This window comes from Loxodonta africana, chromosome 16, assembly GCF_030014295.1.
Source record: "Loxodonta africana isolate mLoxAfr1 chromosome 16, mLoxAfr1.hap2, whole genome shotgun sequence".
In the NCBI taxonomy this organism is placed as follows: domain Eukaryota; kingdom Metazoa; phylum Chordata; class Mammalia; order Proboscidea; family Elephantidae; genus Loxodonta; species Loxodonta africana.
The window spans coordinates 27,087,234-27,106,516 of NC_087357.1; positions in this window are offsets into that span (position 1 = coordinate 27,087,234).

Below are 19,283 nucleotides of genomic sequence, written 5' to 3' on the forward strand. Positions count from 1 at the left end.
GATTTTTTTAAAAGATCGATAAACTTGACAAATCTTTATTTAGGTAGAATGAAAAGAAAAAAAAGAGAAGATGCAAATATCTAAAATCAGAAACAAAAGTGGGGATATTACAACTGACCCTACAGAAATAAAAAGGATCATAAGAGAATACTATGAACACTGTGTGCCAACAAACTGGATAATCTAGATGAAATGGACAAATTCCTAGAAACATATAAACCCTGCATTGACAAGAGGAAGCAGGCCTCAACAGACCCATTACAAGTAAAAAAAATAAAAAAATTGAATCAGTAATCAAAAACTTGCCAACAAAGGAAAGTCCTAAAGCAGATGGCTTTACTAGGGAATTTTGCCAAACATTTATAGAAAAAATGACCCCAATTGTTCTTACTTTTCCCAAAATATACGAGAGAATACTTTCTAACTTATATATGAGGCTAGCATTACTTTAATACCAAGGTGAGACAAAGACACCACAAAGAAAGAAAATCACAGACCAACATCAATAAAAAAAATACAGACGTGAAAATCCTAGGAAGACCCACATGGGGTTTCAAGTACAAAGCATTTAGCTCTTCAGACTCTGATGGAATTTATTTTGCATATGAGATATGTGCTGCAACTTTGAGCTGACCGAGTAGCTCCTTAGAACTAAGAACAATTTCAGAATTTCTGAGACCCTTAAGCCTGAGTCTTGGCTAGAGTCCTTATTTCCTGGAAGATGCAGTCAGCAGAAAGAGTTATTTTAAGGCTTAGAATTTTTTTATAGATATTTCGTGTTGCTCTGACATGCTTTATTGCCCATGAATGAGTCCAGTCTATGAAGCTGGAAGTCAAAATCTTAATTTACATTTTCATGAAGCTGGGGATATATTTTTCGTCAGGAGAACATGTCAGCTAATTGTAAGGAGAATTATATCTCAAGAGAACATGAGAATGATATGAATCCTGTGGGTGGAAGTCACAGACAGGTAAATCTGCAAGAGAGAACAATGTTTTAAAGGACCCTGTAATGGAACACCCCACTACATCCTCTAATGACTAGCATAGAAACTTTTAACTTCTGGAAGGAGAAACACACCGAGTTTTAATTCCCAAGCCCTCAGGCTATTTGAAATGCCACACCATGCAAATATCTCACACTTTTACCCACAGGGAAGAATTGTTGTCAAGTCAGTTGCAACTCATAGCGACCTACATATGGCAGAAACACCAGTGCCACAGATTCCAGCATCACACCAACACACAAGCCACCACAGTAAGCCAAAACATCGAGAGCAGCATTCCAAAACATGGAGGAGAGCAGCATTCAGCTGAGATATAGAGAGAAGGAGGTACTGGTGCTATTGTTCAAGCCGCCTGATGTGAGCCCTACCGCTGGACTTCAGAGTTCTGTGAGCCAGCACACTCCTTTTTGGCATAAAATAGATTGGTTTGGGTTTTCTAATACTTGCAACATAAAGTGTTATGAATGATACAATGACATGGAAAAAAAGACCAAAAATTAATTTCCCAAGCTTGATCTCCTGACAACAAAGATCAATCACAAAATTATTGAAATTAAGCACTGTTTGTGTGTGTGTGTGTGTGTTTAATCCAATGTACTTCATTTAGAGATGAGAAGGCTAAGGTCTAACAGTGACCAGTTAGTGAAAAACTATATTTCAAATTCATGGTTCTTAACTGGAAAACCAGTGCATTGTCTACCACCCTTAACATTACTTTAAAATATAGTGGATTTATTTATTTATTTATTGTGGTAAACTCTATGGTTTCTTTCCTGTAGTACAGGAAGAATCAATAAATGGGTCTATATTTGACTATCAATTCATTGAACCAACACTTTGTAAAAAATCTATGTGCAGAAAAAATTTTTAAATATGGAAAAAATATATGAGGCATAGTTCTCGTCTCCAGTAAATTAATATTCAATCTCATAGATTAAAGAGACATTTATTGGACATGCATTATGTATTCCTTGACTTATAAAGAAGGGAGGAATTTTGCTACATACCATGGCATTAATTGTCAATCACGCAGACTTGATTGTCGAGCACAGCACACAGATTTAACCCTGCCTCTTCCACCAAAAAAAAAAAAAAAAAAATTTTTTTTCTTCCACCTACTAATTATTTGACCTTGTACACACTGCTTAACCTCTTTTAAAGCTTCCATTTTCTTATCTGAAAATTGGAAATAGCAATATATATCTTCCTAAGGTAAAGGTTAAATGAAATATTACAGGTTTGAGAGCACAACACAGTGATAAGTGAGGTTCAATAGCCTCACTTATCACTATGCACAAGAAAAGTTGTATAATAAAATGCATGATTTAAATATCAACACCACATTGGGATATGTAGAAGATATCACACAGTGACAGATGTGAGCTATTCAGAGGCTGTAAATTGGCATCTTGTGGGTTGAATCTGGACAGCAGGTTGTTTTATTTGGCCTAAACAGTGTTTTTCAAACATTCAAATTATTTGGCAATATCTAAACATAAGGTATAACATAAATATGTGGATTTTTATCTTCTCTAGGAAAAGCAAAAGACCTGAAAATACTATGTCTAAATTTCTACACTGCAGCAGTAAGCCGAAGCAGAGCAGTGGCGGCCCATTTTTTATGAATATTCACTTTCCCATTTGACGCAGTCTTGACCTGGTCTCCTTTACCCATCTGCAATGACTGCCCTGGCCCTGTAGTTTGGGAACCCTAAACAACACTTATCAAAACTCATTAGTTTCATTATATGTCAAACGGGTTTTACGAAAGCACACACACATACACAATTACACACACACATACATAAATCCTTCATCTTTGACCTCATTTTTCTCTCTCCCCACTGGGAAACATTACTCAAAGAAGGATGGTTTTTCTTTGTACCATTGGCTTTACTTGGTAAGTTACTAATATTTCAAATATTAGTATATGCCAATAGTTTATAGTGAGACTGATTAAGACATCAATAACATATAGTAGAAAAGTTGGAAAGTACAGAATAGAATAAAGACAACAAAAAAGAAATCAAATAGATGATGTTATCAGATAATATTTTAGTAGATACTCAGTTATTTCATTCATGTAAATTCCAAAAAGAGGCTTTGGGGGTTGCTTTGGGGGTGGTAAGCACTGGGAGAGAACATGGTGAGTGATTCTAGCATGGTGGTAATAATCTGTATCTTGATCTGGGGTGCTGAGCTCTACCATTGTGATATATGCAAGCTTTCCTAAAGGAAACATATATATATATATCGATATGTATATGTAGATATATATATGTATGTATATACATCGCCACACTAAAAAATATACCCGTTGCTGTCGAGTTGCTTCTGATTAATATTGACCCTATTGAACAGAGTAGAATTGTCCCAGGGGGTTTCCAAGGAGCACCTGGTAGATCTGAACTGCTGACCTTTTGGTTAGCAGCTGTAGCTCTTAACCACTACGCCACCAGGGTTTCCATATGTGTGTATAAATATATATATACATATGTATATATCAAATATACCAATTATAGAGTCCCTGGCTGGTCTGTCCTATAGGGTTGATATGAATCGAAATCGACTTGACAGCACTGGGTTGGGCTGGTACAAACAGTTAAGCACTATTAACCCACTGAACCCACTCAGAGGCCCCTCAGAAGAAAGGTCTGGCAATCTACTTCCAAAAGGCCACAGCTGTTGAAAACCTTGTAGAATACAGTTTTACTCTGAAACACATGGGGTCGCCAAGAGTCAAAATTGACTTGGCATTGACTGATACCAGTGTATGAATTATATCAGAACCTTTGAGAACATTCATCTGGAGATGATGGAGACACTGTTTTTAAAACTCTGCTCAAAAATACGTGAATAATTTATTAATTTCCTCTCTCTTGCTTCTCTTCTTCCTACCCTCTCTCCTCTGCCACCATCACCACCTTTACTAGGTAATACTGAATATTGCTCCTTCTTTATTTTTTTTTTTTACTTTATTTGTTCACAGATAACATTTAATTGAGAAGTCACTAAAATATATATGTATAATAAGAGCTATTTTAAAGAAGATCCTGGACTTCAGTTGGAAGTACATAATGTTCTGCCTTGATCATAACCTTCAAATTTCTTTATTATCAAATCATTTCTGACTCAAAACCATTAATAAAATTAAAATTTCTATTTTAAAAAGGTAATTGATCATGTTGTCACCACCCTCCCTCAGATTATTTTTAGGCATAGTGTTCTAGATTTTTAAAAGTCCAGAAAAACTTGCTTTCAGTTGGCTTGAGCACACAATATGTTATATTGATTCCAAGAAGGGAGCAAGGGCGATTGTATCCATGTAATTGGAAGCACTAAGTCAGCAATGATCCCTAAATACGGATTACTGTTACATGGGAAACAAGTTGGCTTTGAGGGCCTGTTTCAGTATCTGTAATTACGGTAAGCATTGTCAAACATAAATGAAGAGTCAGCTGCAAGGGCAACAATACATTTATTCCCCTTCAGATTTGTCCTCATTTTTCATGTGAAACTGTTTCTCCCATAAGACAACCTACTGATGATTGGGTGCTCTGTTACTAAAAAAAATTATTTTCTGTGGTATGCAGTTGTCACCCGTGATATCTCAGAGACACATCATTGAAATGGTTCTTCAAACTGAGGTTGCATCCTTACTGTTAATGTTTTGGTAAGAAAATTCACCTGCCCCTGGAACTGGAGTGCCTCCCTCCTTGTCCCATGGGGTAGAGATGACCTTCTGATTTTAAACCTCTGTGATTTCTTTGTTCTCATTATGGTTGAGTACTGCCAGGGGCCACAGCCTAGAGAGAATTTCTCTTTGACCTTAGTAGGCTCTTGCTGAATGTGAAAGAGCAGAAGGAAAGTTCACAAAGAATTCCCAGCAACCCTAGAGTAGAATGATCATTTTGTGGCCTAATCCTGGCACTTGTCAATGTCTATTAATCCTCAGAAACACAGACATTTTTTCCCTAAATGGAAAACACAGTTGTTTACTGCTGCTGAAGCAAGTCTTGCAATTATAAATGAAATTACTAAGAGAAAAAAAAAGAAAATAATGAATAAAAATTCCAAATGAAGTTTTGCAACAGCTTATTGTCAGCAAGCAAGTGGACTAGCTGTCATGAACACCAAGAACTGATTATGACAGGGTTTTTTAGAAACAGGAGAAACTTTTCACTGAACGATGTTGGCCTAACTTGATCATAAATTTTGATATACAGGATGTCAGAAAAGAATAAATTTCATCTCCCAATGAAGAATGCTTATTCAATTCAAGGATGAATTTAATTGCTGGTCTATCTTTTATTTTTTTAGGCAGGGTGTTAGTGGGAGCAGTTGTCTGCTTCAAGTAGAGATCTTCTGGTTTGGAGTTTAGGGTATTCAATGATAATGCCAGGGGGCACCAGAAATTAAAGACTAAACACAGCGCAGCTTCCAGGGTGATTTATATTCTCTTAGGGTCACTATGAGTCAGAATCAACTTGATAGCCACTGGTTTGGTTTGGTAGAAGCCTTTGTAAATAAATATTATTTTATATTAAAACACACAGATGTGTTATAAATTCAAATAAGTAATTTTCATGAATTTGAAAAATAAAAGTCAAGGTTGCAAGGAAAGTTATTGATTGTAGTTTGCTTAGGCTGTGCCCCAAACCCACAGGTGTTTGCCTTCATTCCCTCTGCCTTCAGAAGATGTCAGAGAAGCACAGGGTGAGCTGCCTCCTCACCATTTTTTTTTTTTTTTTAATTTTTATTAAGCTTCAAGTGAACATTTACCATTCCAATCAGTCTGTCACATGTAGGTTTACATACATCTTACTCCCTTCTCCCACTTGCTCTCCCCCATTGAGTCAACCTTTTCAGTCTCTCGTTTCGTGCCAATTTTGCCATCTTCCCTCTCTCTCTATCTTCCCATCCCCCCTCCAGTCAAGAGTTGCCAAGACATTCTCCCGTGTCCACCTGATTTAATTAGCTCACTCTTCATCAGCATCTCTCTCCCCCCCACTGACCAGTCCTTTTCATGCCTGATGATTTGTCTTCGGGGATGGTTCCTGTCCTGTGCCATCAGAAGTTCTGGGGAGCATTGTCTCTGGGATTCCTCTAGTCGCAATCATACCATTAGGTGTGGTCTTTTAATGAGAATTTGGGGTCTGTATCCCATTGGTCTCCTGCTCCCTCAGGAGTTGTCTGTTGTGGTCCCTGACAGGACAGACATCGATTGTGGCTGGGCACCAACTAGTTCTTCTGGTCTCAGGATAATGTAGGTCTCTGGTTCATGTGGCCCTTTCTGTCTCTTGGGTTCTTAGTTGTCATCCTCACAAATTTTGAGATAGTGAATAAATGGGCAAGAAAACCAAAGGGACTTGTCCAGACCATACAGTGTCTACGGGCAAAGCTAGAGCTGAGTCCTCCTTCTCATTTTCCAGGACCCATCGCCTGACTCACACCAGGGTGGAGGGCTTGTACCAGGGGTTATTGAACAGATCCAGGGTAACAGACCATGCCTGGCCCCACTTCCTCCAGCCTGGCTTTTGGGGAGAAATCCACCCCTGGGTTAATGGTGCCTAGTCATCCTCCAAAAACCAGATCTCATCCCTTCCCTCCCTCTGTCCCCACGCTCCTGTGACGCTCTACCCTAAAATAGAACTGAGGTCCCCTTTTCTCTGAACAGAAAATTTTAAAGAGAACTCATTCATTCATCCCTTCTTTCATTCATGTTTATTTAATGAATATTTAATGATAAATTATTATATGCCGTGTGCCATTCCATTCTTAAATATATACCCAAGAGAGGTTGATACATAAGACCACTAAGAGACATGTAAAAATGTTTATAGCAGCTTTATCATAGCAGCCCAAAATTCAGTGCAGTTAAATGTCTATCAACAAAAGAACATGCTTGTTGATTGAGATGCATAGCTAAAACCAGCCGTCATCTCTTCATTCCGGGTGCTTACAGTCTAAGGTAGCAGGAAAGTGGAGTGAATCCACATATGTTTGCTTCATACATCTTTCATGAACCTCATTCCCCAATAGGACTTGTAGTTTCTTTTGGTTTATTACGCTTTTTTTTATTGAGGAATTACAATAAGGTGAACAAATCTTAAATGCATAGCTGAATATTTTTTACGTATCTTATAGAGCATTTCTAGTATCCCTTTCCCACTCAAAAGCACTGCTTTGACTTCCATCGTCACAGATACCCATTAAAAACCCCTTGCTGGACATCTAAGTCAATTGGCATAATAAAATCTATTAAGAAAATATTCTGCACCCCACTTTGGAGAGTGGGGTCTTAAACTCTAGCAAGCAGCCATCTAAGATACATCAATTGGTCTCAACCCACCTGGACCAAAGGAGAATGAAGAACACCAAGGACACAACGTAATTACGAGCCCAAGAGACAGAAAGGGCCACATAAACGAGAGACTATATCAACCTGAGACCAGAAGAACTAGATGATGCCTGGCTACAACCAATGACTGCCCTGACACGGAACACAACAGAGAACCCCTGAGGGAGCGGGAGAGCAGTGGGATGCAGACCCCAAATGCTCATAAAAAGACCAGACTTCATGGTCTGACTGAGACTAGAAGGACCTTCTGTTAGCCCAGGACAGGATCCATTCCCAAAGCCAACTCTTCAGACAGGGATTGGACTGGACAATGGGTTGGAGAGGGGTGCTGGTGAGGAGTGAGCTTCTTGGATCAGGTGGACGCTTGAGACTATGTTGTCATCTTCTGTCTGAAGGGGAGATGAGAAGGAAGAGGGGGTTAGAAGCTGGCGGAATGGACATGAAAGGAGACAGTGGAGGGAGGGATAGGGTTGTCTCATTAGGGGGAGAGCAACTGGGAGTACGTAGCAAGGTGTATATAACTTTCTGTGTGAAAGACCAGCTTGATTTGTAAACTTTCACTTAAAGCACAATAAAAATTAAAAAAAAAAAAAAAAACTCTTGCTGTCGAGTCGATTCTGACTCATCATCACAGGTAAGCTTTGCCTATTCTTTATCTTCTTTTGTGTGTGTGTGTGTTTTGTTTTGTTGTTTTCAATGGACTGGCTTCTTTGCGTAACATTTTATCTGCGTGAGTCACTCAAGTTATTGCATTAGTATTAGTTTCTTTTTACTTGCTGTACAGTATTGCATAAGGAACCCTCGTGGTGCAACGATTAAGCACTCAGCTGCTAATCAAAATGTTGGTGGTTGGAACCCACCCAGTGGTTCCACAGGAGAAAAACCTGGCAATCGGCTCCTTAAAGATGACAGCCAAGAGAACCCTGTGGGGCAGTTCTACTCTGTCGTATGGGGTTGCTATGAGTTGAAATTTACTCGATTGCACCTAACAACAACAACATAGTTTTTATTTACTGTATTCATATACATATATAGTATTTCATATACTATAGTCATCACAATTCATTTATTCATTCTTCCATTGATAAGATATTTAAGCTGACACATGTTCTCATGTATCATAGTGAGAATGTAGCCATGGTGAGAATTATGTAATCTTTCTCCACTGTGTCCTTCAGGGGAAGGGAAAGGTCCTATATTTTATGGGCAAACCTGTTCAACAAAATGTAAGCTGCAGAATAATTATCTAATAAATATCTCTGAATAAGTATTTAATGGTGAATTTTTTTTCAAAGACTCTCATTACCATGCCACACTCTGTATCTCTTCATACTCTCCATCTTCCTTGTAAAAACCAAGTACAGCTACTGCTTCCCTTCTTTAACATAGATTATCCTGTTCTTGTTGAACAGCCGCGAGGTAAGGCGCTTGTGTTCTAATATGCGTAGGTCCCAGTTATATTAATGAGCAGTTTGCAGCTGCTCATGTAGATTGTGCTTGTCTAACTTGGGAGATCATCATAACTTTTCTTGTGTGTAGAAGACATTTTAGTTGATGCAGAACTTTCATACACATCATTTTATTCTTGCAACAACTCTGCAAGAGAGAAAACAGAGATACCATGATCGTCTTCTTACAGAGGTGGAAATATACTCAATTTATATTTACTAAGTGTCTGTTATGTGTCATCATTGTACCGAAGGATCCAGACGTAAAGTTGAGCAAAGCACATTTTCTCCTTTCAAGAAATTAATAGTCTGTTACTGAATGGGCATGTGACAAAGACTTAAAACGCAAAGTGTTAAATACAAACACCAATAACACCATACCATTTTGTATGCATGATAATAATAAATTGTATAAGTTATCATTATTATTATATATGGATTGTTACCATCAACTTTATGCAGAGAAATCAAACGGAATGTATATTAGAGGTGAGGCCTGAAGAAAAAAGGAGAATTTACCAGGAAGACCTTGGGAAGAGGGAGGAAGAAGGAAGGGAGGTATTTTCAATAAGCTTCAATAGAGCTTGTGAAAAGACCTGGAGACATTATGTAGTTTGCAACATCATTCTTGCACCTTCGTGCAAGAGAAGGGTGACTTGCCCAGGGTCATGCAACAACTTAGACAAAGCTTAGGTTCGAATTCACACTCTTTCCCCGTGATATTTCTCCCCAGTTATAAGAATCTAGGCTCTAACCAACACACTGCTTTGAATTTCCTAAATGAAATGCTACCTGACCAATTGCGTCTAAAATGGGTGCTCAGAGCAAACCATCATTGGCATTCTTGATTTCAAGCCATATTACTTTTGGGAAGTAATCACTATGTACTGGTAAATTGCAACAGCTATGATCATAGTAATAACATAACAAGAATAATCAAATGCAATTGAAATGAAAATGCATCAATTCAAGCTGGGCTACAGCTCTTGCAATGTTCATTCAAGTTTCATGTTCTTTATGATTTCTTGGAAACTGTTATAGACTGGCCTCTGCAATTGGGTTTTGTTTGGAAATTTGTGCCTCTAACCTCATCCCCAAATTTGAGAAAGAGAAAAAGCAACCTACATAGTGTCATCTGATCATATACAAGCTAAGCTAGGGCTAGGTAGTGAAGTTTTGGCAATTTATAATTATGTTCACTGTATTATAATCATCTGGCTCAGACTGAACTATGTAAGTTCATGTACACACAGCAATTTGCTTAACAACTGGGTCTTTTGATTACTTTCCTGAGGATGGTCAGAAAGTATAGAATCTTTCCTAGTGTCGATGGTCCCATTCTGGCTGCTTGGCCATTTTTATATTCTTGGTTAGTCATGGTTTTTGTCACTGCTGTTCTATAAAAAGGGGTGATGTGTGGTTGAAAAGGAGCTGTAGTGGGGCAAAGGTTAAGCACTTGGCTGCTAGCCAAAAAGTTGTAGGTTCGAACCACCAGCTGCTCTGCAGGAGAAAAGACCTGGCGACCTGCTCCTATAAAAATTGTTGTTGTTGTTAGGTACCATTAAGTCGGTTCCAACTCATAGTGACCCTATGTACCACAGAATGAAACACTGCCCCGTCCTGCACCATGCTCACAATCGTTATGCTTGAGCCCATTGTTGCAGGCACTGTGTCAGTCCATTTCATTGAGGGTCTTCCTCTTTTTCACTGACCCTCTACTTTACCAAGCATGATGTGCTTCTCCAGGGACTGATCCCTCCTGATAACATGTCCAAAGTATGTGAGACGTAGTCTCACCATCCTTGCTTCTAAGGAGCATTCTGGTGGTACTTCTTCCAAGACAGATTTGTTCGTTCTTTTGGCAGTCTGTGGTATATTCAATATTCTTCGCCAGCACCACAATTCTTCTTTGTTCTTCCTTATTCATTGGCCAGCTTTTGCATGCATATGATGGGATTGAAAACACCATGGCTTGGGTCAGGCGCACCTTAGTCTTCAAGTCAACATCTTTGCTTTTCAACACTTTAAAGAGGTCCTCTGCAGCAGATTTGCCCAGTGCAATGTATCTTTTGATTTCTTGACTGCTGCCTAGGAAAGGTTATGGGGTAGTTGTATGCTGTCCTCTAGGGTCCTTATGAATCGTAATCAACTTGTGGGCATACAACAACAACATGTGGTTGAAGTAACTACAGGATTTATTTTGAAGCTGCATCGATTTTACTTAGGTTGAAAGAGAAAGATGAGGGAGTTTCGGAGACCCTGTTAGAGCTGTTCCAGGTAACCTGAGTCACCAACCTGAACCCTCCACCTTAGAGTAGATTCTGACTCCTAGCAAACCTATAGGACAGAGTAGAACTACCCCGTAGGGTTTCCAAGGAGTGGCTGGTGGATTCTAACTGCCAACCTTTTGGTTAGCACCTGAGCTCTTAACCTCTGTGCCACCAGGGCTACCAGAAGTCACCACTGGTTTGAATTCTGGTTTCCCTGTCTTCTGTTGTAAATAGATTTTTCTCCCAATGGCTTTGTAATTAAGTGGGCTATGGACACATCCTGTAAATAACCAAATGAAAGAAGACACACTGGGCCTGAGGGCAACTCACAATGACAAACCAAGACTTAAATCTTCCTCCTTGGTTTCTCACTCTTCATTTGCCTGTGTAGAAAAATAGCAGAACCCTCTACTCTCTTCTCCATTTAAGATCCAATGTCTAAACCTCGATGCCTGCTCAGTCACTAATTTCCTAACCAACCATTTTCTCCAACAGAGAAACACACCTGAGAGCACTAGGTTGACAAACTGGAGTTGTCTATTGAAATTATTCACTTTGGCTGCATGTCCTCTGGTGATCTTGCAATTTAGTTCATATGTGCCAAGCATGTATTTCCCTGATATATCTAGGCCCCTTCTGTGTGGAGAGAGGACAGCTTTCTGTAGAGTTCCAACTGTCAGTTCCTGATGGGAATGATAGTGAATTCACCCTGATTGACCTATTCTTATCTGACCTCAGCTATGACTTCAGATGCTCTATTCCAGTTGTCAGCAAGTTATGGTCCAGAGTCCAAATTCAGCCAAGCACCTGTATTGATGTGTGCATGTATGTTGTTGTTGTTTGTATTTTAAGCACAAATATAGTTTATTATGAGGACTTTGAGTTTATTTTAAGGATACACTGGTATCTCACAGATCCTAGATGGAATCCATGTCTTTGAAAGGCATCCAAAGGAGGCATCATTCAATGATGAATCTCACTGACTCAGTGCTTTGCCCTAGTTCCACAACTTCCAGGTCACTGCTTGTTTTTGTAAATAAAATTTTATTGGAACACAGGTACACCCATTCATTTACAGCTCAAGACAGAATTGAATAGTTGTAATGGAGGCCATATGTGGTGTGCAAAGCCTAAAAATATTTACAGAAAAGCTTGTCAACCTCTCTTCTATTCTAATAAGCTTTGGACACAATAACTCATTCCCAGTCTATTATTTATATAGTAAAATAATAATTGGTGTTTAAATATGAGGAGTTTTGTTTTTCTTGCAGTTCAAGAACTCAGAGAAAGAGTTGAGGATTAATCCATTAAATTAACCTAGGTGTTTTCTCATGAGAAATGTAAACCAACTTTTTGTATTATCATTATTATTGTTAATTTTCTTATTGTTAACATATATTGTTACTGTCTTAGGTGCCATCGAGTCAGTTCCATAAAAATAGCAACCCTATGCACAATAGAATGAAACACTGCCTGGTCCTGCACCATCCTCGCAATTGTTGCTATTCTTGAGTCCATTGTTGCAGTCACTGCGTCAAGCCATCTCATTGAGGATCTTGCTCTTTTTCACTGACCCTCTACTTTACCATGCATGATGTCCTTCTCCAGGGACTGATCCCTCCTGACAACATGCCCAAAGTATGTGAGATGCAGTCTTGCCATCCTTGCTTCCAAGGAGCATTCTGATTGTGCTTCATCCAGGACAGGTTTGTTTGTTCTTTTGGCAGTCCATGGTATATTCAAATATTCTTCGCCAACACCACAATTCAAAGGTGTCAATTCTCCTTCAGTCTTCCTTATTCATTGTGCATCTTTTGCATGCTATTGAAGACACCATGGCTTGGGTCAGGGGCACTTTAGTCCTCAAGGTGACATCTTTGCTTTTTAACACCTTAAAGATTTTGCAGCAGATTCACCCAATGCAATGCGTCTTTTGATTTCTCGACTGCTGCTTCCATGGGTGTTGATTGTGGATCCAAATAAGATGAAATCCTTGACAAGTTCAATCTTTTCTCCGTTTATTGTGATGTTGCTGATTGGTCCAGTGTGAGAATTTTTGTTTTCTTTATGTTGAAGTGTAATCCATACTGAAGGCTGTGGTCTTTGATCTTCATTAGTAAGTGCTTCAAGTCCTCTTCACTTTCAGCAAGCAAGGTTGTGTCATCTGCATAACACAGGTTGTTAATGGGTCTTCCTCCAATCCTGATGCCCCATTCTTCTTCATATAGTCAAGCTTCTTGTATTATTTGCTCAGCATACAGATTGAATAGGTGTGGTGAAAGGATACAATCCATAGGTAATATATTGTAGCATATATTACCTATGTGAATGAAATATCACTATGCAAAGCATCTTACAGATGCCTTTTATAATCCTCCCATCAACCCTGTGAGACAGGTACTGCTTTACGCCAATTTTATAGATGAGGAAATCAAATTCAGCAACGTTGCATAACTTACCCAAGAAACACACTCCTCCAAGAAATGATAGCCAGAGCTAGGGTCTGAGCCATCCTGACCCAAAAGTTATGATTTTAACCATAAAACTAAACAGCCACATGAAGTACGTTCCATAAAATTCAATCCAGTAACTTGAGATTTATTTGATTATAGTCATCTTAACATTTATTTGAACTCCCTACTTACTGAAGGCACTCTGGTAAATACTGAGGGATTCAGGACCATGAGTAAGACACAACTATATCCTTAGGGAGCTCCATGTTGGGCTACTTTGTGCTCTCCTCTAAAAAGTAAATACTTGAAAAGCGTTAAATCGTTCTTACCTCCAGCTGAATCCCTTTAATTAGTGTGCTTTCCTCTATCCCTTAGCTGATTAAAGTGGTTTGTATGGAGGTGGAAATGACTGATACCTACAGCACTTTCTGAGTGTTCTTACAGAATGTAAATTTGGCTGTTAAGAGGGTGGAGGGATATGGTTTTGAGTTGAAGGACATCACAGTATTAAAGGAAAAGTAGAATGTGGGTCTGGGCTTGTGGGAGACTATGTAAATGAAATAATGAGAGGTAAGAGAAGATGCAGATATTGAACTGGGAGGCCCTCAACAGCAAACCTGTCTCCTAGGTGGTTTAATTAGAATTGAACTGAGGTGGGAAGGTAAGTGGGCACAAAGGACAATTTCAAGTATTTCCACCCTATATGGCTGTATTTGGAGACCCCTGCTGTTTAGGGGGCTATGTCAGGTCCTGAATCTACAAATCCCCCTCTGTGATATAGCTCACATGGCTGTAACACTAATCAGGGTAACCAAAAGCCACCTCCAGAGATGCCCTTAGTTTTGGGAAGTGAGCACCCGATGAGTGAGTACTTGCCTTCCAGGAAGGGAGCTTCCTGCTCATCTCCAGTCTGTCCAATATTATCTTGGAGCACAGTTCACAGGATTATCCTCCCCACCCCCCTTCTCAGCAACAATGAGGCCATCTTTGGCCTGGGATTCTCCCAAGCTTCCTAATTAGAGAATTTCAAATCAATAAGGGGGGCTCCTCTGCTTTTATGCTGCCAGCTTTCATTTGTCCTGATGTCTTTGCTTCCAGTGTCCTAAGCCTCATCTGAAGATGCCAATCTGAAAATAAAGGCTCCAAAGCCACCAGGACCTTCTTTAAAATTAATGGAAGGGGAAAAAAAAGCCTCTTAGGCAGAAATGGGTACAGTACTGAAGCCATCATGAAAAATGAAGACTGACAGTTTAATTTCGCTAAATACTGCAAGACGAAGGATGTCAGCCACAACGGCTGGTGAGCCTGCCCTGGGGGACAGTAATAGACTAAGCTGGAGAAAATTAATAATTATTTTTAAAAATATATTTTCAAGAATTTAGATGGAAAACCTTGGAGTGACTCCCCTGGGTGAGGACTTCAGGATATATTTTGCCCTGATGTCAGTGTATATTTTCTCTGATTTCAGTTCTTTCCATGTAGGCTGAATTGGACTTATTTATTTACTGATGCATAAAATAAAATTCCAAAATGCCTCTTGGTGTTCATCCAAGTGGTCCCTTGCTCAGGTGGTGTGCCCTCTGTGCAACATCAGCCATAGTCTTTGAAGATGATGCCTCAGAAGTGACAAGTACATTTACAAGGTTCAGGTCTTCTCCATCCAGGTGCTTCTCAATTTAGAATCCATCAGACACATCAGGTGCAAGAGGTTCGACATTACAGAAACAGGTAAATAATTACATAGCATGTTCTTAGTTTCATTTGGCGGCAGGGACTGCAACTTTGGGAATAATTACAGAGAGCAAGTTTACTCAGTTTGAAATCAGGCCAGTACTGCAGACAAAAAACGAGACTCCGCAAGGTGGAGAGATGGAGATAAAATTAGGAAATTTACCGTGTTTTAACCTGTATCCAAGTAAGTTAGAGAATAGTGTGAGAAGTGAGTTCCAGGGTACAGACGGTGTAGTTTGAGGAAGTTGAGCTCCAAGGTGCAGATGGTGTAGTCTGCAGGACATTTCTGAATGAGGAAGGAGAATTGGCAGGGAGAAACTTGGTTATGAAGATGCAGTCCCAACAAAGGACTCAGCTGATACTCTGGAGAACTCGGAGACTGGGATGATCCCACAGAGTTGTCCTAAATTGAGGTAAGAGAGCTGGGCATTTATACTCCACATTTACCTTCAGGGAAGCAGATATGATGTTAGACCTGGTGATTCTATTCCGCCAATGGTAATACCAGGGCGGAGGAAGGGAGGTTCTCAGCCACAAAACGTTAGTTCCCAAAACCCTGTACAGTTGGAGAAATAAGAACAATGAGAGTGTCAGTCCTGACATGGGAGCATCTGAGTCACCGAGATCCACTTGCTTCATATAAGTTCTGGAAGTCTCTCCTTCAGGATTCTAGTGGGCTCTATCTCTAAAGTAAACTTATGAGAGGAAAGATAGTAGGATGAACGATCCTTGCCATGAGAGCTTGCCCTGAGGCCACAATTATACTCATCACCTCCCTCCTCTGCTATCTATTCCAGATTCTCCTTTGTTGGCCTAGGTGGCTTATGTAGTGGGGGTGACCCAGATCCTCATCACTGAGAGCCTGAGAACCTTTTCAGGCTATGACTGTTGTGCTTGTCTGTTAACTTCCAAAATTGGTTTGGAGACATCTAAGTGAATCAATAGGGTGAAAAACATATTTCTCCCCAATCTGATTGTAGAAAATCATCTTTACTTCTCTCAATGATCAAAATCCATGACCCTATCGTATTGGTGACTACTTTCCTTACCTGCTATTATCTCAGAGTTCAAAGAGCCCAAAATGACTAGGCAGCAGCCATAGCACACAATTAAATGAGATTTCTAGTGTGTCCCCTTGTTGATGTATTCTCCCTCTGAGAGCCATGCTTTTAAATCTGCAAAGCCCAGAATTGTGGAGATGGATAGCAAATTATTCTGAGGTGGGCCACTGGGAGTGATGTTATGGTAGGCTACCGCTATTTCCACCACTTGCTTCCCAGAATCATGTAGTCTACCTATTTAAGACTTCACACAAGATAAGGGGAATTACATGAAAGGATGTCATCTTGGAAGATGATCCCCATACTCAACAAAGTATCAAGCTAGGGCCTCAGTTGCACCTTCAACAACTCTTTCATTCCTTTGACAGACCAGCAGCTTCTGAGTAGTATAATAGAACCGATGGATGATAGGAAACTCTGGTGGCTAGTGGTTAAGAGCTATGGCTGCTAACCAAAATGTCAGCAGATTGAATCCACCAGGTGCTCCTTGGAAACTATATGGGGCAGTACTACTGTCTTATAGGGTCACTATGCGTCAGAATCAACTTGACGGCAACGGTATGAAGTTTTGTTATATGGGATCCCATCTTGGTAGATCATACACTTAGTAAGATTTCGTAGACTTGTGCTGACTGAGGCTGGCCTGAAATAAGCTACCTCCAAAAGTTAAAGAGGCCTACCAGGCATTATGTTTTCCTCTTCATGGTAGCCGTTATAAGATTCAATAGTTTGTCCTTTATTTTGGAATTATGTCTTGACATGCTTCACAGGATGCCTAAAGAATGCACTGATGTAGCAAGTTCATGAATATTCACGGCTTTGTCTTCTACTCTCTGAAGTGCATGGATTTTATCAAGTCCTCCTGTGTACTTGTCACTTCTTTCTTATATGATCTGATTAGCATGATACCATCAATAAGTTGACCACTGTGATGCTTTATGGAATGTTGAGATGGTTCAAGCATCTTCAGACCATAATAAACACAGAACAAGAGAAGGTAATGACCTCTGAGCTTCTCCATGGGAATGGTTCCCCAGTTACCAGTACATTTCTTATTGCTCTGGTAAATGAATAGTCTTTGATGTTTTCCCATGAAAAAATATTCCTGTGGTGGAATTTCCAGCCTTTTTTTTTTATGGTCTAACCTGTCCAATTCTCTGAGTTTTTTCATTCTAATATCCACCTTCCACCACAAAAATTCTTCACTCAGTCAGAGGCCATTGCTTTTTCCAACTGCTAAGAGCCTAGTCCCATATCAACAAACTCTCCCTTATCTCACTTCTTGTTCTTTTTGCAGCAATCTCAGAATCTAGTTTCATAACATCTTTCCCAATTTCTGCCTATGGAATCTAGGTCTTGCAGGTCTTTTAGAGTATTCCTGTTTTCCCTCCTTAGTATGCCCAAAGGGCTGGCTTATGTTGTGCATTAGCCTGAGTTATTGATCTAGTGGCCCAGAGAAGAGGTGCTGTCTACTAAGTCAGATGCATCTGCATGATCTTCAAAGGGGGAGAGTGCTAGCTTTTAACAGAGAGATGTGGTATGCTTCTGTAGGTCCAGACACTTCAGGGGAATCGAAGGAATCCCCATTTATTAGTTTATCAATTCAATAGGACCCAGTGTCCTATTCCTTCCTGACCTAGGCTTAGCAGACCTACCAGGTCTGAGGACTCAGCCCTCTCTAAAGCTCTGTTAGTCTTATAAGTAAATCCTAGAGATTGTGCTCATCTTTTTCTGCCCCCAGCTGCAGGAAATGTGAATATCTTTTTAAATGCTGACAAGGAGGCCCTCTGACTTTCATACTTAGCTTGTAATTGCTGATTAATTAGCTCTCACCCTTTCCTTATCTTTCTTCAAAGCATCTATTGCTTCTAGAAAAAGTGTCCTTCTAACGCCTATTCCCAGTGTGTCTCAAAAGCCTGATACATTTTACCTGCCAGTACATTTTCTTTCACAGGTATACCATCTCGATTCACCACAGGTAAACATCTTAAAAGTTGTTCCAGGGCCTATGTATGTCCCACATAACACCAGTGATGGAGTCTTCATTGTCGGCCTGCTAGTTGATGGCTCAGTTCAAATCCCATCTTAGAACTTGCACTTTAAAACCACTCCTGGCCACAGCTGTCACAGGTTCTGTTCCTGGAGGTAAGAATCTGAGTTGGAGACTAGTGTGCAGGACATTTACTGGGGTGGTCTTGGAATCAACTCCTGTGGGGAAAGTGAAGGAAGTAAATTTGGGTAGAGGGAGAATTGGGGCTGTGATGCAGTGAAAACAAATGATTCAGACAAGCCTTCAACAAACTCAGGGCCTGAGGTGGCCCTTCAGAATTGTCTAAAAGTGAGGCAAAGGAACTGGACCTTTATACCTCACATCACTCATCATTATAAGTGGGAGCATATAATGTGAACTAGATAAGTCAGCGACAATCAGCCAAGGGCAACCTCTGGAGGGCACTCGGATAAGAGCTTACAGTAGCTCTCAGCCTTGGAGGGGATGGGTGCTCCAATTCTTTTTTAAAGGAATCTAAGCAACATACCACAACATACAGTATAAGACTATAAATGTCTATAAAGTAATAAGAATGTACTAGGGCTAGGCTAGGGTGAAGCTAGTAAGGTACTTGCCTGAGGAGCAAAGTTTAAGAAGGCACTAAAAAAGTCGATGACGAAGATAATATTTTAACGTAATATTTTAAATAATCAAAATCATTGCAAAAAAATCTATGATGAAGAAAATATCAAATTTTTAAATAAAGAGAGATCAGTATTACTGGTTTTTGCCTTTTGCTTCAACCTTTATTATGGCTTGATACAACACTAATGTTATGTTTGGTATTGTTTTATTTGTTGGTTAAAAAAAGAACCCTTAAAATATAAAGAACTATTCATTAACCCTGGGAACAGTGTGTATCATACTGAAATCAAAGCAAAAATTTACTGAGGGTCTATTAT